We start from the raw sequence: 21,823 nt of genomic DNA, 5'->3' as shown, positions 1-21,823 counted from the left end.
AATGCAGTGACTGGAGCTAGGCACTTTTGTGAATACCCTGGGCACAGTAGATAAGCCAAAGGGCAGTGCAGAGAACTGATGGTGCATGTAGCCTGATTTTGAACGTAGGTATCTTCTGCAAGATTCCCTGATTGGGATGTGCAGGTAGGCTTCTTTTAAATCTAGTGTTGCCAACCAGGCATCTTTGCCTAGCATAGGAAGCAACTGGTGAAGAGTTAGCATCTTGAATTTTGGAATCAGCAAAAAGGTGCTCAAGATAGAAAGGTCCAGGATAGGACGCCATGTGTTGTCTTTTCTGGGTTCCAGGAAAAGCCTTGAATAAAAACCTTGTCCCTTTTCCTCTTCTGGTACAGCTTGAATAGCCTTTATGCTTGAGAGAGAACACTTGTTTTTGAGCCTCTGTCCACTGATATGGGGGTAGATCTGGCCAACCGTTTGGTGTTGGTAACGTGTGGAAGTGAAATCTGTATCCTTGGGAAGCTATATTTAAAACCCATTTGTCCTGGGTAATGCGTTCCCAGTTTTTTGCCTGCAGAGCAATCTCCCCCCCCCCAAAGGAGCATTCAGTTGAGAAGTGCTTGGAAGTTTTAAAGTTAAGTCATTGAGACAGTTTACCATAGGGGGGAGTTTTACTACTCCCTGATTTGGAAGTGGGAAGCCCCCCACTGCTTAGTCCTGTGCATAACCTGGGACCGAAGCCTTGGTGTTCTGCTGGTTCTGGGTTTGGACTGAGAAGGCCTGGAAGAGGCAGGAAAAGACCAATTCTTAGGGGGTCAATGCCTACTAAATCTTGGAGGCTGTACTTGCAGGAAATCTTTAACAGTTTTCATTTAGCTTTTTCCTCCATCTTTTTAAGAACTTCTGCTTTGATGCCAAATGGGCAATCCTGATGTAAGGGAACATACAACAATTTAGCTTTAACATGATCTGGCAAAGATTGCTCCTTAAGCCAAGCATGCCTTCTAAGTACAGACCCAGTGACAGCAGCCCTGCAAGATGCCTCTAGTGAATCAAAACCACATTGCAAAGTATGCTTTCCAACCTGTTCATCAGAATGCATTAAATCCTGTAAATCCTTATTTTCAGCAAGTCCGGAATCAACTTCATTTTCTGTTTAAGCAATCCAAAAGTGTGCTGCTGATACTTTAACATATGAAACTGGCAGTTTAAGGCCCTAATGGCCAAAGTTGCAAAAGTGTATACTTTCTTACCCCATCTATCCAGCACCATGGAGTCTCTATCGGGTAGGATTTTTGGCAGTAGTAGCCTTAATGCCCTTGGGTCCCTGTGAAATAGTCTCGGGATCTGCAGTAGGATTTTTAAAAAGGAACTTACGAGAGTCAGGACCCCTGTAATATCTATCAGGTTTTCTGGGAGCAGGAGGTAGAGTCAGGGGCCACGCTAGATTCCGAAAAGGCATCATCAACAATGTCTAGTACAGGAAGGATAGCTAAAGGCCTGTGTTGAGGCAGGAGTAAGAAATCCCTAAGCCTCTTTTTAGAATCAGAGAAATCCTGGCTTTCCCAGTGAAAGTGCTCCCTAAGAGTATGCAGGGTTTCACCAAAAGAGAAATCCTCTGGGTAGAAGCAGAGGAAATAGAGTCCTCTGCATCAGAATCCTCATAGGTAGATAAGGGTAAATCCAGGTCATCAGAGGAAACAAATTTCAGAATCCTGGTCAGAAGTATCATAAGCAAATTCAGTCCTAGGTCTCTAAGAGGGGAAAGGTTGGCTTCCCCTGATTAAAGTAATAAGGTCTTCAGCCAATTCTTATTTTTTTTTTTTTTTTAGGCATAGAGGCCTGACCATGCGGTCTGGGCGTTGGTTTTCTAGGCATAGTTCGAGTTTTAGGCCTTGGTAGAAGAAGATTGCGTCAGTTTAATATGCAAGTCAGTAGGCCTGAATACACCCTCTAGAAGCCGGTGCCTGCACAGTGGCTCTGGACCCATCCAAGGTAGAGACATCCGCAGGTTCCACAGTTGAAGCCTCTTGCGGAATAACAGACTCCGAATGGGTCTCTGTAGAGGCCTGCAAATCTGAAGTAGTGGGTATCGGGGGCTCCGAAAGCACCTCACTGAGTACCGGCGACTGGCTTAGGAGAAGCTTCGTCGGCAGCTTTGGACCTAGGCGGCATGGCTCTGTCTTTATCTTTGTGTTTTTTTTAAATTTTGGTAGTCTGATGGCTAACCGAAGACCTATCTGGATAATTGAACAGAGTACCAAATTATTTAGAAGCGTAAATATACCGATGATAAATAGTTCTTTGCTTTAATAAGGCACAAAACTGACAGTGAGGTACATCGTGGTCAGGGCCTAGCAAGGAATACAGTACAAATGAAAATCTTTGAGGTATTTGCTTTCCACAAGAAGTACAATTATTGACTTACTGACATCGGTTTAGAGCAAGAAAAGGTTTCCCCAACAGAGTACTTAGCTTTAGTTGAAGACTTCAGTTTTGAAACTTGAAAACGAAAATTTCAAAAGTTGGCCGACTGGCACTTGGGAACTGCTTCTGCTTCAGGCACCGCATGGCAAGAAAGACTGTTGTAATGGTGTCAGCTGCATGCTTTACACCCCTGACTACCTGATGTCACGGAAGATGAGAGAGCAATCGACGCAGGACCCAAGACTTTGATAATCAGGCTGACCTGAGGGCTACTGCAAGTAGATAACCCAAATGTGATGACTGCAATAGTGAAACACGAAGAATATCTGGTTACACAGACCCAGCAGCAAGAGTCTGCAGCTCTCCCTCCAGAATGGCATAACTTTCCAGGAATATGTAGGCGTATGACCACAATACTGGACACAGCTACATTCACCCTGTGTTCCCCAGGGCATCACTGTGAGCAAAAATGTCTACCTGATAGTACTTGAGGACATAAAACATCACAGTGTATAACAGTACACATGTCTGAATATCTCTGCTAACACCAGTACCATTTAGCAGAAGCAGCAGAGACCCAATCACCTACAGTACCCACTATCCCTTGCACAGTTTGACCTCATGTGGCCAATTGATCTACAGATATCCTGCAGAAACAGTTTGCTAGCTGTAGGTGTAGACCACAAAAGTCTGCACTGGAGTACAATCTTCCTGGAATGGATCCCCACATTCAGTACAGAAGGGCATACTGAGCATGCGCACACACTTAAACAAATGAAGCTCATGTCTGCCAACAACAGTGGCCCATACATATCTAACAGTTGCAGATGTTAGTGCATACACTCCTCAGTATGCACCAGTCATGCTTTGCACACACATTGGATAGGAATACACACACCTATCCAAGGGCAACACACTATAATATGCCAAAAAATAAACATACATAGATGTGTGGAAGAGAGTGACTGTGACAAAGAGCCTTCCATCATGAGGCCTGTCCCACCCAGCACACAGCCAAATGGCTACAAACACATGATGTGTAAATGTCACTCACCGTAGAAATTAGCCACTGGTATCCCTCAGCATTAACGACTCTGTGGTACTAGTGCTAGCTGTGCAACATGACTGTACAAGGAAGTAGTTATCTAGCAGAGTGCATACAGCTGCAGTCATTACAGATGGGTTATCCTGCCGTCAGGCGGGTCCTCGGTCGGCCGAATTCCAAAGTCTAGGTCCGGCGTCGGTTGTCGTCGCTTCTTCCCTGACGTCAGTGCGGCAGGGGTATAAAAGAGGCAGCCGACGCCATCTTCTTCAGTCTTTCTTGCCGCACGGTGCCCGAAGCAGAAGCAGTTCACAAGTGCCGGTCGGCCAGCTCCTGAGATTTACGAAAATATTTCAGCCGAAGTCTTCTTGAAAGCTAAGTACCCCATTGGGGAAACTTTTCTTGCCTCAGACCGATGTCAGACAAAGTTAATAATTGCATTTCATGTGGGAAGCAAATACCGCATAAGGATTTCCACTCTTTCTGTATACCTTGCTTAGGCCCAGACCACGACGTCTCGGCCTGCCGTTTTTGTGCTAGATTCAACAAGCGCACTATTAAGCGTCTGGCGGAGTTCGCCCTTCACTATTTTGGTAAAAAATTTAATTATATTATGTCGTCGGATACTCCAACTCCAGTTTTGAGTAAAAGACGCAAAGATAAGGACCGACATACGAGGTCCACGATTACTACTGACACCACGCTAAGGCCGACTACCGGTTCTCCGGTTCTCAGCGAGTCGCCTATGCAGCCCCTGAGTACCGATGACACTACATTACCGATGACTTCAGTACCCGAGGTCGCAGGCTCCTCGGTCCCCATTCCTACTACAGATACTGACGCCACTCTTGGGGAAACTCAGAGTTTAGACAGGCCTGCCGTTTCTCAAGGTGTCTTCAGGCCTTCCTCCTTCTCTATTAAAGCTTTCACAAAATCTAAAGCAGCCATGAAAACCAAAAAACAGGGACCTCAGACCCCCTCTCAAGGCCCCATGCCTAAAAAACAGATGCTCAAAATGGCTGAGGATTTGATTACTCTTATCAGGGGTTCTCAACCCTCGGACAAAAGGCCCAGATTAGAGGAAGACTACCCTTCCTCAGATCAAGCCTCTATTACCTCTGAACATTCTGAGGACCAGGACTATACCTATTCTCCTTTTGAAGACTCTGATGCAGAGGAGACTATTCCCTCGGTCTCCCCCCCCCCCCCCCGAGGACTACTCTTTTTTGGGGAAACCCTACATACATTGAGGGAACACTTTCACTGGGAAGGCCAAGATTACTCAGATTCCAAGAAAAGGCTCAGGGATTTTCTCTTGCTCCCCCAGCATAGGCCCCTGGCTATCCCTCCTGTTTTAGATATATTAGATGTGTACACAGAAGCCAGCCTCAATCCAGATTCTTTACCTCCAGCTCCTGTTAAACCAGACAGGTATTACCGGGTTCCTGATTCACACCAGTTCCTATACAAAAGCCATACTGCTGACCCAGAAACTATTTCACAGGGTCCCAAGGGAATTAAGGCCTCTACTGCTAAAAACCCATTACCTTCAGAGAGAGATTCCAGAGCTTTAGAAAGGTGGGGGGGGGGGGGTGTATACCTCGGCCACTTTAACCATGAGGGCATTAAACTGTCAGTTCCATATGTTAAAGTATCAACAGTTTTTGTTCTCAGTTGAAAAGCAAAATGACACAACCAGAACAACCAGATTTAAAAGAGTTGCAGGATTTGTTGCATGGTGCAGAGCAAGTGGGTAAACATACCTTGCAGTGTGGTTTTGATGCTTTAGAGGCCTCATGTAGAGCTGCTGTTACGGGTCTGTTATATGAGACATGCTTGGCTCAAAGAGCAAGCCTTGCCAGATCATGTCAAAGCTAAATTACTAGATGCACCTCTTCAAAAAGATGTATTGTTTGGTGTTAAAGCTGAGGAGGTACTAAAGAAAATGGAGAAAAAAGCGAAATCAATGCAAACAGTGAAAGATTTCCTGCAGGTACAACCTCCACGTTTCAGCAGAAACTGGCCTTCAAAAAATTGGTCCTTTCCAGCCACGGACAGACCTCAAAGGGGCAGATACAGATGCCCAAGGGGTAGAGGGCAACCTCAAGGATCTTTCAGAGCCAGACAGTGGCAAGCACCAACCCCAAGAGGTGGAGAAGATAGATCAGTCATTCAGAAAGCAGACACAATGACTTCCCCCTTTACCTGCCAAGCAAAGCTTTAATGGCAGCACCTTTGGGCGGAAAACTGGCATTATTCTCAAAAAATTGGCATATTGTTACAAAAGACAAATGGATTCTGGACATTATAGACAGAGGCTACAGGTTCCACTTTCACACCCTTCCAAAAATGAGAGGCATGCCAAACCTGCCACAAAATCAAAGGGCAGAGGCACAAAAACAAATTTCAGCTCTCATGGACATGAAAGCGATTCAAGAGGTACCTGCAAAAGAACAAGGTCAAGGGTTTTATTCCAGGCTATTCCTGGTACCAAGGAAAGACAAAGATTGGAGACCTATCTTAGACCTATCCATCCTAAACACATATTTACAGGTACCAAAATTCAAGATGCTCGCATTACAGCAGCTTCTTCCCATGCTGGGCAAGGAGTCTTGGCTGGTAACATTGGACCTCAAGGAGGCATACCTGCATGTCCCTATCAGACAAGATTGCAGAAGATACCTCAGATTTCTTGCAGGTTCAACCCATTATCAATTCTCTGCATTGCCCTTTGACTTATGTACTGCGCCCAGAGTGTTTACGAAATGCCTGTCATCAGTAATCGCCTTCTGCAGACTTCAAGGATTACAAATATACCCATATCTGGACGACTGCCTGATCCAAGCGGACAGCAAGGACATACTTCTGAAACATCTGGCGTTTGTAATAAAACTGTTGAACTTTCTGGGATATACAGTCAACAAAAAGAAATCAAAACTAATACCCTCTCAACAAATAATTTTCCTGGGTGCCAGCTTGAATACAACCACCCAGATGGGGCCTACCTCACGCCAGACAAACAAGGGCAACTGTCTCAATACTTCAGCAAAATGGCAACCTTCACCAGGCTGACTGCAAGGAAAGTCCTGCAGGCTCTGGGATTCATGGCATCTTGCATCCTACTGATCCCATGTGCAAAGCTGCATATGAGGAAACTTCAATGGTACCTAAAAAACTTATGGTCTCAACACAGCCACAGCTTGGAAACAATTATACCACTCATTCCATGCCTTCAAAAGGAATTTCTGTGGTGGGCTCAAGCATGCCAAAGAAACATAGGTCTCCTTTCTGCACCTCAAGCAACTCAAATCATCACAACAGACGCCTCAGACTACGCCTGGGGGGGCACACATGACAGATCAGTGCATTCAGGGAAAATGGTCCCAAAAAGAGAAGCACCTACACATCAACCAAAAGGAAATGCTAGCAGTGCAAAATGCTATTATGGCCTTCAAAGACCTACTGCATCCAGGCCAGCTATTGATAAGGACAGACAACACCACAGTGATGTGGTACATAAACAAAACAGGGGGGAACTCATTCATACCCCCTGTGCATACAAGCCATGCCCCTATGGAACACAGCACTGGAATTGCAAATTCAACTTCAGGCACAATTTCTGCCAGGGAAGGAAAACACACTGGCAGACAGCCTAAGCAGAAATATGACAGATCCAAACGAATTAAGTTACATCCTCATGTTTTCACAATGATAACTCCGGCATGGGGACAGCCAGACATAGATCTCTTTGCTACCCACAGAAATTACCAATTGAAAAAATTTTGTTCAAGGACCTATCATTCACAAGCCTGGAAAGTGGACGCACTTTCTTTCAATTGGACAACGTTGACAGTCTATGCCTTTCCGCCTCTTCCTCTGCTGCCCAAAGTTCTATTAAAAGCCAGAGCAGAGAGACCGAAAATGATTCTCATTGCTCCAGATTGGCTAAGACAACACTGGTATCCGCTCCTGAAGAGTCTGACACATTCCCCACCGTGGATCCTACCTCTAGTCCCTCTTCTGTTGTCCCAGCACAACTTCAAGACTCTTCACAGCCAGCTCAAAACCCTAAATCTAGCTGCATGGAGAATCCCTTGATTTCCCAACAGACCCTCCTCTCCAAGGAGGTGCAGGATGTCATCTTGGAGGCCAGAAGACCTTCTACTAGAAAAGCCTACTCCGCCAAATGGAAACGATTTTGTGCCTGGAATCAGGAAAAGGGCCAGAATCCTTGGGTAATAAATTTACCTCAAATTTTACAGTACCTAGCTGAGATGTTAAACGGTGGACTTTCCTTCTCCTCCATCAAAATCCACGCTTCAGCCATTTCTGCACAATACAACACAGATCCTCCTTTATTCTCTCATCCTGTCTTAAGACCGTTCCTCAGAGGGGCAAAAAATATAAAACCCCCAAGGAAACCACCAGTCCCTGCTTGGGACCTCAACTTCATATTGGAAAAGCTGACCCTTCCTCCCTTCGAGCCAGCTGCTTCAACAGAACTACAATACTTGTCATGGAAAACAGCCTTCCTTCTGGCTATCACCTCAGCACGCAGGGTTTCAGAACTACAGGCCCTCATGGCTGTGCAACCTTTCATCATTTTCCATCAGGACAGAGTTTTGTTACGAACCAACCCTACCTTTATGCCAAAGGTAGTATCCAGTGTAGCTTTGAATCAGACTATCCACTTGCCTACCTTTTACCCTAATCCACAAAACAAAGGGGAAAGACTACTGCATTCCTTGGACATTCATAGACAACTTCGTTATTATTTGGACAGGACAAAGCCATTCAGGAAATCCAAGCAACTCTGTGTCCTATGCTACAGGTGCTCAAGGAAAGGCTATAGCCCACTGCATATGTTTTTGTTACTCATTTCTTGGAAAAGCTGTGCCTTCAAGCATCAGATCCCACTCCACCAGGGCCACAGCTACCTCTGCAGCTTTCCTCAAGAGGGTTCCTACCAAGGACATTTTGGAAGCAGCCACTTGGAGTTCAGTGCACACTTTCTCCAAACACTATCACCTTCCACTTTACTCTAAATCTAGAGCGGGATATGCCACAGCTGTCTTGCAGGGCATCCTTGCTACTCCTAGTTCCACTTAGTGCCTGCCACCCCTACTTAGCTTTGGGATTCTTCCCATCTGTAATGACTGCAGCTGTATGCACGATGAACATAGTACAGTTTTGTACCTACCATAAATGTAGATGTTCGAGTGCTCATACAGCTGCAGTCCAGGTTCCCCCCCCTCCATCCCCTCTGAGGACAGGTCTTATGAAACACCTTCTCATACAACCTATTTGGGGTATTCTTTTATGGTGTATTTGCTTGCAACTACTGTTTTTTGATTATTCTATATTGCATGATTACATAAGTTTATGTTTTGCCTTCCTTCTGGGGGCACCTGACATCTGGGGCAAGAAAAACTGAAGAAGATGGCGTCGGCTGCCTCTTTTATACCCCTGCTGCACTGACTTCAGGGAAGAAGCGACGACAACCGACGCCGGACCTAGACTTTGGAATTCGGCCGACGGAGGACCCGCCTGATGGCAGGATAACCCATCTGTAATGACTGCAGCTGTATAAGCACTCTAACATCTACATTTATGGTAGGTACAAAACTGTACTTTGTATACACGTACCTGCGGAATATAAACCTGTGTGTGCCTGAGTGTGGTGTGTCTACCTCTAGATGAATGGGTTATGGCCCATGCAGACACACTGCCCTCCCCATAACCCTACTGTGGCAAGCCTGCTGATGTTATTCACTTTGAAATACACCTTTGGTAAAGGAATAGCCCAGAAACTGGTGGCGCATCCTATAACTGCATAATGCTGTAGTGTGATAAGCTAGTTGGGTAGGAGTTCTAATCTCAGACATGGCAAGTGTGTGTGTGTGTGTGTGTGTGTGTGTGTGTGTGTGTGTGTGTGTGTGTGTGTGTGTGTGTGTGTGTGTGTGTGTGTGTGGAGCAATGCTTTTTAGGCTAGTCACACTCACTAAAATTCAAATCTCCTACTTTGGCAAACTTTGAAATACACCTTTGGGGAAGGAGTATTCCAGTAATCTCAGTGGCGCATCCTATAACAGTGTAATGCTGTAGTGTGATATAGTAGTGTGGTAGGGGTTCTATTCCCATACATGGCAAGTGTGTGTGTGTGTGTGTGTGTGTGTGTGTGTGTGTGTGTGTGTGTGTGTGTGTGTGTGTGTGTGTAGGGTGCAATGCTTTTGAGGCCATTCACAGTCAAAATAACCTCCATTGACCTTCTTTGGTAAGCCTGCTGATGCAATTCCCAGTGAAATGCATCTTTGAGAAAGGAGAAGTCCAGTAATCTCCGTGGCGTGTCCTATAACTGCGTAATGCTGTAGTGTTATAAACTAGTTGGGTAGGAGTTCTAACCCCAGACATGGCAAGTGTGTGTCATTCGTATCCTTTGTGGAGGTGGATGTGAGTATGTAACAACTGGACTCACTGTGGAGTGGATTTTGCAAATTTATGTGGTGGCCCTATTATATGTCACAATGTCCACCTTACAAGGATAACAGATGTCAAATAGCTGAGAGGCTGGGGTGCCAGTCCATACCCCTACATGCGACTTCAAGGCCTGGCGCACAAAGTAAGCAATCCTTGTATTACCCAGAGAACACTCTACCCATGTCTCATACACAAACTCACTTGCCTAGGCAACAACTGCTATGTTGGTAGTACCCTGCATATTGCCCACAGATAGTAACCATGGTGTGATTCCAGTGGACTACAGAGGGCATGGCACCGTGCTCATCAGTACAATAGGCATGTAATTGCAGACAGTGTGCCTTCACTATGTTCACCACTGGGCGCCTGCAACAACTGTGGTGCCATCAAATGTGACCCACAAAGGACATACCATTCCTGAAACACATGCCCTGTATGGACAGATGCCACTGACACCAAGGAATACCTGGATCATGCTATCTGTGTAGGTGCAGGGTCAACCTGGTGTCCATTTCCAGTTCCCGCCACATGAGGCCAGGACTGGCCCATCTAATAAGTCTGAGTACACAACATGGGCCAGACACCCCAGGTACAGTTCCACATGTCACTGTACATGCATGTGGGACGTGTGCACATCAGACACCGTCCATGTCATGGACTATAGAACACATACATGGCAAGCATTGCACAGCAGTGGCCACGCACAGTAGCAACCCAGATGACTGGATTGTGAATGCAATACCCACCTGTGTGGGCCAGTCCAAACAACACCCCTGAGCCACACCACACTGCAGACTATTGTCACGTGGCCTGATGCCAAGGGATACCCTTCACCTAGCCTTGTATAGCCTTCTGACACAGTCAACCACTACACCACCCGTGAAACAATGCACCCATGCATGTCAGTACTGGCACCCTGTGTGTGTGGTGTATACTTTCGGCCACATTCACACTCACTACAACTCCCATTGGCCTACTGAAGCATGCTGTCTGATATCAGACACCTTCAAATACCCTTTGCCCATATAACCTCTGGATAACCCATGTGGTGCATGTGATACCTGCGCATTACTATATTGTGGCAAACTAACTAATTAGGAAGTCTGTTCCTGACCCTGCCAAGTGTGTCAATGTGTGTAAGTCGCTTGGAGAATGCGGCTGTTTTGACATTGACACCTGTTCATGTGGACAGGCATGTGTACTACACCTACCATATCGGTATTATCACTGTTGCAGATGTCACTCACCGTCACATATACCTTTGGACAACTCCTCATGTAAGCTATGTGGCTCATGCAGTAACTGCATGGACATGTGATAGCAATACATAGTCAGGGGTTTGAAACCCCGTACTGGTAGGTGGGTGACACAAACATGCTTTAGGTTTTACTCTCCCACCCCCTCCCTGACTTACTTTGTCTGTCTGTCTCTCTCTCACTCCCTCTTTGGTGGATGTGGAGAAGTGCACCTGCTTTGCTTAGGTAGCAGCTTGTGTTTTGTAAGTGATGTTCATGATCAACTGATAGCCTCTGCACGAATTGCAGTCATCCTCTAGCTGATTGCATGTGGAACAGCTGTGGTAACATTCCTATAGCCAATTGCATGGAAACACACGCCAATATCTAGGAACATCATGTTGGTGTTTGTCCTTTTCATTCACTGTGAGCAGGACCTAAATCTGGTGTTTGGCAAGCGGCATCACAGGTAGTTTTGGGGTTTACCTCTAACAACATACACTGTGGAAACAGGCCAACAGACAGGATGGGGGTTTGCCAGACATAACTACAGAATGTAAGTGTTGCTATTCTGCATTTGGAGTAATGTTGGTTTAATAGGGTGTGTGTGGATATGGCTGGTCTACATGTTTTAATACTGATCATGACAGCGTTATGTTTTTGAGGAAACTCCCATCTGTAGGGTAATTTGCAGACTGGGCAGTGTGTGGAGCCTTTTGTTTTGTTACTCTCAGAACACCTATCTGAGAACTGCAGAAGCATAGTATGAGGATTGCAGTCAGTACATGGTGACAGCCATGAGAGTTACTGACTTAATATCCCTCATCGGACATATGCCACAACAAACCCTGGTACAACAGTAAATGTATGAAGTTATCACAGCAACATGCCAATGTTGGGCCAGTGTTCGTAACTCCAGACACAGGTCTGTCAACCTTTGTACATATATCATGCAGTAAGAGGTGCATATGTTCTGTACACCATTATTTATTGACATCATACCTGATAAGCCAGTCTGATATCAGACTGCTAGACATGTTATTTATAGTAGGGGTTGTTTCTGAGGACATAACTTGGGCATTCTGCGGTTGTGTGTACAGTACTGGGCTCTATGTACTTCGGGTGATTGTCGACAGTATGTGTATTGCGCATACGTACCCTGGGCTGTGCACAGACTGTGGTAGATGCCAAGCTAAGCAGTGCTAAGTTACGGTTAACCGTACAGGTGCTTATGTGTAGGCGTCGCTTACCAGTGTGCAAATCTGCTTGGCTGTTATATTGCAGCAATGCTGACACCTGCTAAGCATGGCTTAGCCCTGGTAACCAGTGCTGACTACCCAGTCTGATAACATAGCAGGGTAATGACATCCGTAGTAAGTGTATGTAATGTCATGTACAATACATGCGTCTATGTGTTGTCATTACAGTAGCAAGGGGTGTGAGTGTCATGTCTGGGACACAAGTATATAAGACCTGTACAGCGCTGTTATCTAAGTGAATGTGTTACAGGGGTAGTAACCCAGGGTATGTATTGTCACACTGGCGTGTAGCATATCATGGCGGTACTACTGTTATCTTGCTTGGGAAAGCACTTTCTAGAGTGCTAAATGTACTACTGACAACAAGCACACCTGCAGGCATAGCTGGACTCTGAGGCCTCACTGTCATGTTCCTGGTGTGTGAGCTGTGTCAGTGTAGATCTCCTACTGGATAATGATCTGATATGTGGAATGTGACTGTAGACTACAGTATGTACAGCACATGTCTGTGAGGGCTTCCAGCATGTAGTAATGGCATACATGTTGTTGTCAAAACATCTGTCTGTTGACACATTTATCCTACTGCATAGTTACTTGCCAAGCTGTTGTCTGTCGGTCCCTGTGCAGATGGCAGGTATCCAACTTTGATACGTACAGGCAGCCTATGCCTGATTGACACTGACATGTCTGCCCATACTGGCACATATAGGAGACAACACTGTATGCACTACATGCCACGGGTACCTTCACTACACTACTGCAGTCAACACAACATGCTTTGGTACAGGTCTCCATCACAGACATTAGCCATGTGTTGTAATGCATGTTGCATACATGTCAACTGGATCACTTCAGTGGCGATTTGCAGGAGGCATCCAGAGGATTGGCTGATCCATGTCACTCTCTCACCCTGAGGGTCACCACAGTGGTGTCTGTCGATAGATTGCCTGCTGGCACATGGCAGGTGGCATGATACCACTGTACACACATCCCCTACACAACCCGTCTCTCCATGGACAGTTGCCAGGTACACAGCTATGACCACCTGTAGCAATGCACCCCGGTACTGACAAATGTGTACGTGTGCATTACTGAGGATAGCACTGTCTGTGTGTTAGTACACCTGTAGTTGGGAATTCCATGAGGGCCTTCACAACCACCGCAACACCCATTGCCATAGATGTGGCTGCTGCTGTATTGGACGTTACATGTACCCTGTTGTGCTCCTCTCCCTAACTGCTACACGAGCCTTGCAGTACCAGCACAACAGCGTTGTACAAATGGGTCGGTAGACATGGGATACCCATTGAGTTCTGGCAAGTGTATGTGTGCATGTCTGTATATCTGTAGGGTACAGCATTCCGAGGCCACATACTCCTATTACAATATGCATTGCCACACAGTAGTACAGATAGTGTTGTTGCTGCCCTTAGGTGAGGCATGACAGTGCAACACCCTGCTATGCCTGTGGCATGTGCTTTAGATGCATATCCCTGTAGTACCACTGTTGGGATATACAATGGGTTGTATCGCAGTCGTAGGCAATGTGTGATGGTGGGTATGTCAGTGTGTCATCATGGGTTCCATTGAGTACAATTTCCGCTGTGGGATGTGGGTGCTGTGTACACTGTCATTACACCATGGTACACCCGGTATATGTCCCATGTACCATTTTATGGTGACCACTGTCACCATCAACCATACAAGTAACTGATACCACAATCCAGCTCAGTTATGCATGTGCTGTGTGCAGCCTATCTGTAACACATTGGACACACAGACAAGTTAGCACTGATGGGCCCAGGTCTCTCGGATGTGTGTCTGCCTGTTGTGTCAGTTAATGTGTATATGGTGGTATGTCTCACTGTGTATTGTCCATATACAACCTTTACATTCCCATTACCATACTCTACATGTCTGGGGATGTTCTGCATGTAACCTGGAACACACCTCACCCTAAATGCTGTGTGGTGTGTGCAATGAAAGCCACACAGTTCAGTAGCACTACATACCTAGGTAGGGTCTAGTCCTAGTGTTGCCAAGTAAGTGTGTGCGTGTATGTGTACGGGTCTGCATCAGGTTGCTTATTATACATATGTCAGTGGGTCACCTGTCCATGTGGCACAGGCAACAACTGTTATACAAACCTGTGACGTGTTCATCTGTACCCCGGATATGTCACAGCCATGGTATCACCACAGTGCCATACCCCTTGTGGAATATGACTGCAGGCCATCCTCCTGCTGACACATGTACACCTACAACACAAATGGATAACTTTAAGGAGACCACAATCACCCAGTGTTACTAACCGCTATAATGCATCATTGCTGGACGGCTACACTACCTGACATGTATGCATTAAACATTACTCCTGACAACATGTTACACTGAAGTACATTGGTACACTGTAGTACAGTCACAGTCTGCATCAGAACCATATTACCCTGTCCCTGCATCGATGTTATGGATGACAGGGATGTGGCACAGGTATCATCATATGTACAGGGTGTGGTGTTGCCAAAGGCCAAGGGTGGGCCATACAATTTGACACCATGTGTGTGGTTTGAAGGGTGTAATTAGTTGAACTGGGCGTGGTGATGTGTGTGTAGGTATGAGGTTGCCCTAGGTTTGTTCGTATAGTGTGTGGGTATGCGTGCACATCGTTCTGCCATGTGGCTGCCCTATACAGGTGCTTTTTGGACAACTGCAGACCATACCTGGCAGGGTGTACAGTTCACCACCTCTGGCCACGGACATGTGGATTGTGCCTGCCAGGGGTTCCATGGGCACCTCCAGGTACAGGCCTCTATGTGCTACTCTCCCCTGATGATGACAGATGTCTGCTGGAACCAGGTCCCTTCTGGGACTGGCCAGGACCATGTGCTCGTAGCCTGCTGTGGTGTGGACAGCGCCCCCCCTACAGTGCTGGGGCTGGTACTGCCACTATGGGAGCGCCTTGGTGTCCTAGATCATCCACGTTGACCGCCAGCTGTTGCTTTTGCTGGCCTACATCCCAGTGGCCGTCGCCGCACTCCCACATGTTCAAGCATGGACAAACCACGGTCGATGAGGCCCACCATTTCACAAAACCGTCTATCCATGGCCTCGGTATTAGCATGGAGGGAACCAGACAGTTCATGGAAGTTGTCGCTTGCAGATGTGAGAGCAGCCTTTTGCAGCCTCAGGCCCTGTCTGGTGTACAGTTCCATACATGCCTGCACCTCATGACAGCCTGAAACATGCACCTTGTGGTACCAGTTGTGGTGCTTCTGCCAGGGGCATGAAGACCAGTGGCTCTATCATGAGCACGCTGGTACATCTGCCTATGTGGTGCCCTGCCGGACATCTGGCTATACTTGCTGTGACTAGACAGTAGGCATGGATACCACACTCTGCTGTGCACTGCCACCAATCACCAACTGTCCCTCTGCTATGGCCACTAGTGATGGGGTATGCATAGGCACTGAAACTATGTGTGGGGTTGGGGTGGCTAAGAGGGGCATATCAAATGATGGTGCAGTTTCGGCCTCTGACAACCCCCACCTGTGCCTCAACAGTACTGTCATCATCTTGGGTGTCTGTATGGACACCAACATCAGATTGCATTCAGGGGGGACCCTGACCCACCTCACCACCTGTGGGGGAAAACAAGCGCACTTTAAGATCTGTACAGCATTGCATAACAGTACTTACACACACACACACACACACACACACACACACACACACACACACACACACACACACACACATATTCCACCTTAATACCTACCTGTCTGTAATTTTACAGACAGTCCCACGTTTATTCCCATAAGTACCCCATCTTGCATCACACTTGGTAACATACACTCATTAATACTACTCATTAACATATCATTCCTTTAAATGACTAGATGAGTGATCACAACACACGACCTGTTAATCCATTACCTCCTTGACCTGAGTGGAGTAGGTTTTACATGGCCTCACTGCTGTCATTCAGTGTTCACCCTGTGTATGTCCGGACATCATGAGCATGGCCCCTATGTGAGGGGCTACTACATTCACTCCATAATGTCACGCACTGGAGTGTCATGTGTAAGTATTGCTCAGTACATGCCAGGTATGCTGCCTGTCATTGACAGCTGTAATATATGGATACACTCCCTGGTGTTGTCTAGTAATTCCCCAATGCATCTGTAGTGCTGCACATGTGGGTTTTTGTTCACCTCTCTGCTGAATGAGATATTAAGGGTATACCTGGTGTCTACTTTCCCTCCCAATGTATGTTCCATGCTACAGACCTTATTATACTATCAGCCGTCCTGTGATTACATATCAAACCGGTAGTCCTGGTGTGACATGTTTGTCATTGTACTGCACGATCCCAAAAGGAAGTATTGCCGTATGAACAACCCCACAATCACACATGTGCATACATGGACACCCACACAAACGCATACACATTCTATGTGCATCAACCTCCTTCCACGCCACCAGATTGAACCTACAGACAAAATAACCACACACACACACACACACACACACACACACACACACACACACACACACACACACACACACACACACACAGGTGAGGTTGCACAAAGATAGTGTACACAGTCCTCCCATTACCCATCTGTCACCATGCATAACATATCGTACACAACAGCATGTGGTGCAGCTGAAGTCAATCCATGCTAGCAACAGTATACATGTGTCTGATGCATGGGCTGTGTTAGTAGTTGATGCCCCTTCCCCTGGAGAACACTGCACCCATGTAAACAGTATTGCTGTGCACCTGTTCTGCACCCTGCCATGTACTGTGCACTAAACCTCACAGGTGTATAACCCATTGCTGAATCTGTAGTACTGTCAGTTATGTCTGCTCTAATGCTCCCATCCCCTATGTTTTTCAGCGACACATACCTGGGATGATATGTAGACAGATGTCATTTGTGAATGCCTGATGTCTAGTTTACAGATCTCCACATCAGTGGACCATGTATGACCAATCCAGTACTATTACACTGACAACCGTCCGACCATACCGTGGCTATGGAGAGTGTACACACACCTTATTGCTATGACGCACCCTTCCTTGATCTGCCATGGGACCACATCACCGCATATATTAACAGGTAAGCCTGATATGTCATGTATATTCACATGCAGTGTCTACGAAATGTGTTTGGTATGTGGATGCTGACCGTGATGCATACACTCCATGTGTGCAAATGTGTGCATGATCTTATTATGACTGTTTGTTGCACCTATTGTGCACTATAGCAGTCACTATTCCTGGCAGGGGTATACTAGCATAGGCCATCTGCATTTGCCAGTGTATGGTCAGTCTGCCTTACACATGTCCCCCAACTCTGGATGATTGCAAGGTCTGCTCATTTTCATATGCCTTGGTGTTCACACACTGCCATCACTATAGCTGTGGGGGTAGGGTTACATCTGCCACAGTTCCTGAACCTGACTTTGTGCAGATACAGCCATTCTTAGCATCCTTACGATCCCTGCTGCAGTGCACTGTTGTGTCATGTTGACACACCCTCTCCACCTTCAGCCTTTTTGCAGATGCTTGACAAATATGGCCTACACGTGTGTCAGTTTGCAGTGCCCCATACACTGAACACCATTTATAGCCTAGTTCCAGCTAATAATGTGGACCACAGTAATATGTTATGCCATAGTGTAGATCTGTAACAGTTGCCAACACTATTGTTGCACTGTATAAGGGTGATGTTTCACACATGTCCCTACTGTAGGCCATGTGTCCCACCATTATGTTAATCCCTGTGGACACATTTCGCAATGACAGGATGTTAGTGATGTAACAGTTGTCTGACATACCCTTCCAGTACCCCATCATGGTCACCACTGTGATGCAGTGCATTTAACAACAGTATGTGAACATGTACAGCATACATTATGGGTAGGTGTGTTAGTTGTTTGCATGGAATATAAGATAGGCATTACATGCCTGATGTACTGGCAAGCATCAACATAAACTATACTCACCAGCTACAGGTTGCTGCTTGGTGGTATACCAGAGGGACCTACATAAGAGTGTGAGAGATGCAATGTCAGTGTCCACAGCTGTGGCATTGCTACAGGGTGGGTGCAGCATTATAGTAAATAAACAGTACAAATCCACAATGCTACCACTTATGCACATCTGTTTATTAATACTATGCAGCAACAAACTATATATATGACATGTTAGGTATGCATGATCTACCTGTACAGAGGCAGATGCATACGCAATAGTGGTCTACTGATGTGCCTTGTGGTCTCATCTGCATGCTCCTCAGCCGGTGTGTGGGTAGCACCCACCTCCGCATTGGTGTCTGCCAGTTGGGTATGTGGACGGGTAGGTGCCACAGGGCTGGCGAGGAGCTCCTCAGCACGTGACAGGGGGTGGATGGCATGATCTCCCCCCCCCCCGTTGCGAGGTGACCCCCCCCAGACTGCAGCAGCACCCCGACGGGCATTGCGAAACAGGTCAGAACAATGATGCTGGACCTGCTCATAACTGCGGTTATGCAGGCCGACATCATTGACCCTGTTGGACTAGATTGTTCCACAGGGCGGTCTGCTCCGGCTGCTCATGGACGGCCCTGCCAAACAGGACAGGGTAGTGCTGGATAAGGTAGTTCAGCACAAGGCCGTTTTCTGACTCTGAATAAGCAGGTAGGTGGCCATGGGACATTTGACTGAAAGACATAAAGATGAAAACGGGTCTGAGCAACTCATACAGCAAGGTTACCATAGTTCTTAATACACATCTGTCACCTCCTCACCATATCAGTGACAACAAACTGTTCACACAACTCGATAGGTATGGCTGCAGCTTACCTACCAGTGGGACATGTATGATATTGTACCACACTTTGTGCTATGTATTTGTAGCCATGTTCCTTGTGTGGACACTATCACCGCTGGCCTGTTGTGGACTATTTCACCTGCATGCCATTGTCAGGGCCACTATGGTTCCATATATGCATGTGGTATGCTTGCTGCATATCTGACATTCTGTGTTGTTGGGGTATCTATGCATGCTGTTGGACATGTTCCGTGATTGTGTAGACTATTACTACCCACATATGTTTCTATAACAGTGACACAATAGCATGTTTAGGGAATAGTCACCAGCAGAACTACCTCTCCCACCTCATCTGGCCATGTTACCAGGCCCCAACACATGTGGGACCCACCCTGGGGCCTCCTCATCTACTGGTCCAGCACTACCTTCAGGTGGAACCACCTCAGGGGATGTTGTCCCCCCCCCCGTGGGCACACAGAGACATGATCCTGTCACCCGAGGTCCGGTTCTGGGTCTTTTCCATAGGGGGCTCCATAAACATTTGTGAGATATGCTATATCACCTTGAGGCACCCACTACACATTCACAGGGTCCACATGCTCCTCCTGCTCAGCCATCGGGCACCTTCAGGGCCGTGGACTGCCATTGTGAGTAGCAAAGGGTGGGAGGCTTGTTCCCATTGTTTCCATATGGGGGCCCATGGGGTTTCCACATCACAGACGACACACACACCATCTAGAGTGCTTACCCACCACATGTGTCGTATACCACCTCTTTAGGCTGTCCTCTATATCTAAAGCTCCGTACAACAACGTAATCACAACAATGAGACTGGAAATGGTCTCTGCTAGGTTAGCAACCAAAGCGTGAATGGACTCGGAACAAGGAATAGAAAAACACAATTTATTGAAGTACTCTGTACAACGTGGTAAGCGCTTTCATCTGCAAAGCAGACTTCTTCAGACCACTAAACATCAAAATAAGGAACATATTTAAAAACTTTTTGGCGCCAGAATTCATTGATAATTGAATAATCACTTCCTATTTAAAGTGCCAATGCAAGTAATATTTAAACACCATAATAAAATACTTTTCCTCCGATGATTAAAAATTTTATACACAATAAAAATACAATAATTAATAACATTAAATACCAAAATTGTAATAAATGAATTGACTGTACTAATATATAAAAACTGTAAAATGTAAATGCTATAACATATACATAATATATTTGATGTATACATAATGTATTAGCTATAAATACAACTCTGCCTGGAAAAATACTGAAAATCAAACTGCACTGAATAAATACTGCTCAAAGTGAGAATAATAATGTCATACACAATCATATGTATATAAAATTTGATATAAACACATACAAAATAGTGTGACTAAGAAATTAAATATTTTGCTAACTTTCCATATCACACAAACTACAAGTGATATTGTATCTATTCAAAATTGATATATCAATACATCTTATAATAACTGCAAAAAAGGTTTAATAGAAATGAATTCATTAATACTAGGGAATTTTGTGGCATTAGTCATCATCTGCCACATACTTTCCCTTTCATGAGTGCTTTAAAATTACCACCCCGTGGTGTAATAACTACCTGATCAATTATGGCAAATCTAAATGTATGGGTATCACCATGTTCCTTTAAATGTCTATATAAGGCATTTTTGGTGTCATGCACCTTAATCCTATACAAATGCTCATAAATCCGCTTTCTAAATTGCCTTTCAGTTTTCCCAATATAGAAGGCTGTACAGGACATACATTTAGCGAGATATACTATGTTGGTACTATAACAATTCCCTTTCTTAAACCTGATGCAAGTCTTATTGATGTCATTCAACTTGCATCCCTTGCTCTCGTTTATAGCAAAACATTGCCGACATGAGCCACATTTTTTGGTAGATGCATCCAATTTCTTGTAATTCAAGTTTTTTGCACTCTCCAATATTCTTTTTACATTAAACCCCATTTTGTATATACAACAAGGTCGTTCACCTACTATATTTCTCACTTCATCATCAACAGTTAAGGTGTACCAATGTCTAAACAATATATTTTTAATTTCATTGACATGCGGAGAAAACATTAAGACACAAACTTTTAGTCTCAAGCCTATCAATATTACATGACTGGATGTCAGTGTTGTAATTGTATACTGTTCCTAATATTGGAGGGTATTTTTTACCCCATTCATTAGTAACATAAAGAGCAACATCATTCAATAGAGATATAGGATAATCCCTATTGATGAACATATTCTTAATAAAATTTATTTCTTTGACCATTGTCTCATAATTGGAGGACATCCTAGCCGCCCGTATACATTGTCCTTTAAAAATGTTTCTTAATATGTGTTTGGGATGATTACTTGAATATTCCAAATACCCATTGGAAAAAGTTTCCTTTCTAAAATTTCTGACTGAAACCCAGAATCCTGTGTCTTATAAAAGTGTCCAAATAGGCAATGCCTTCGTTGTTAACTTTGAGTAAATTTCAAAAACTATTGGACTGGTTAAGAAATACCATGAATTCATCCAAAGTTCACTTGGTCCGTCCCATAACAGGAACATGTCATCCAGGAAC

The sequence above is a fragment of the Protopterus annectens genome, chromosome 13.part0 (genome assembly GCF_019279795.1).
Source record: "Protopterus annectens isolate FY-2018-M chromosome 13.part0, PAN1.0, whole genome shotgun sequence".
NCBI lineage: Eukaryota > Metazoa > Chordata > Ceratodontiformes > Protopteridae > Protopterus > Protopterus annectens.
This window is presented reverse-complemented; position numbering follows the sequence as displayed.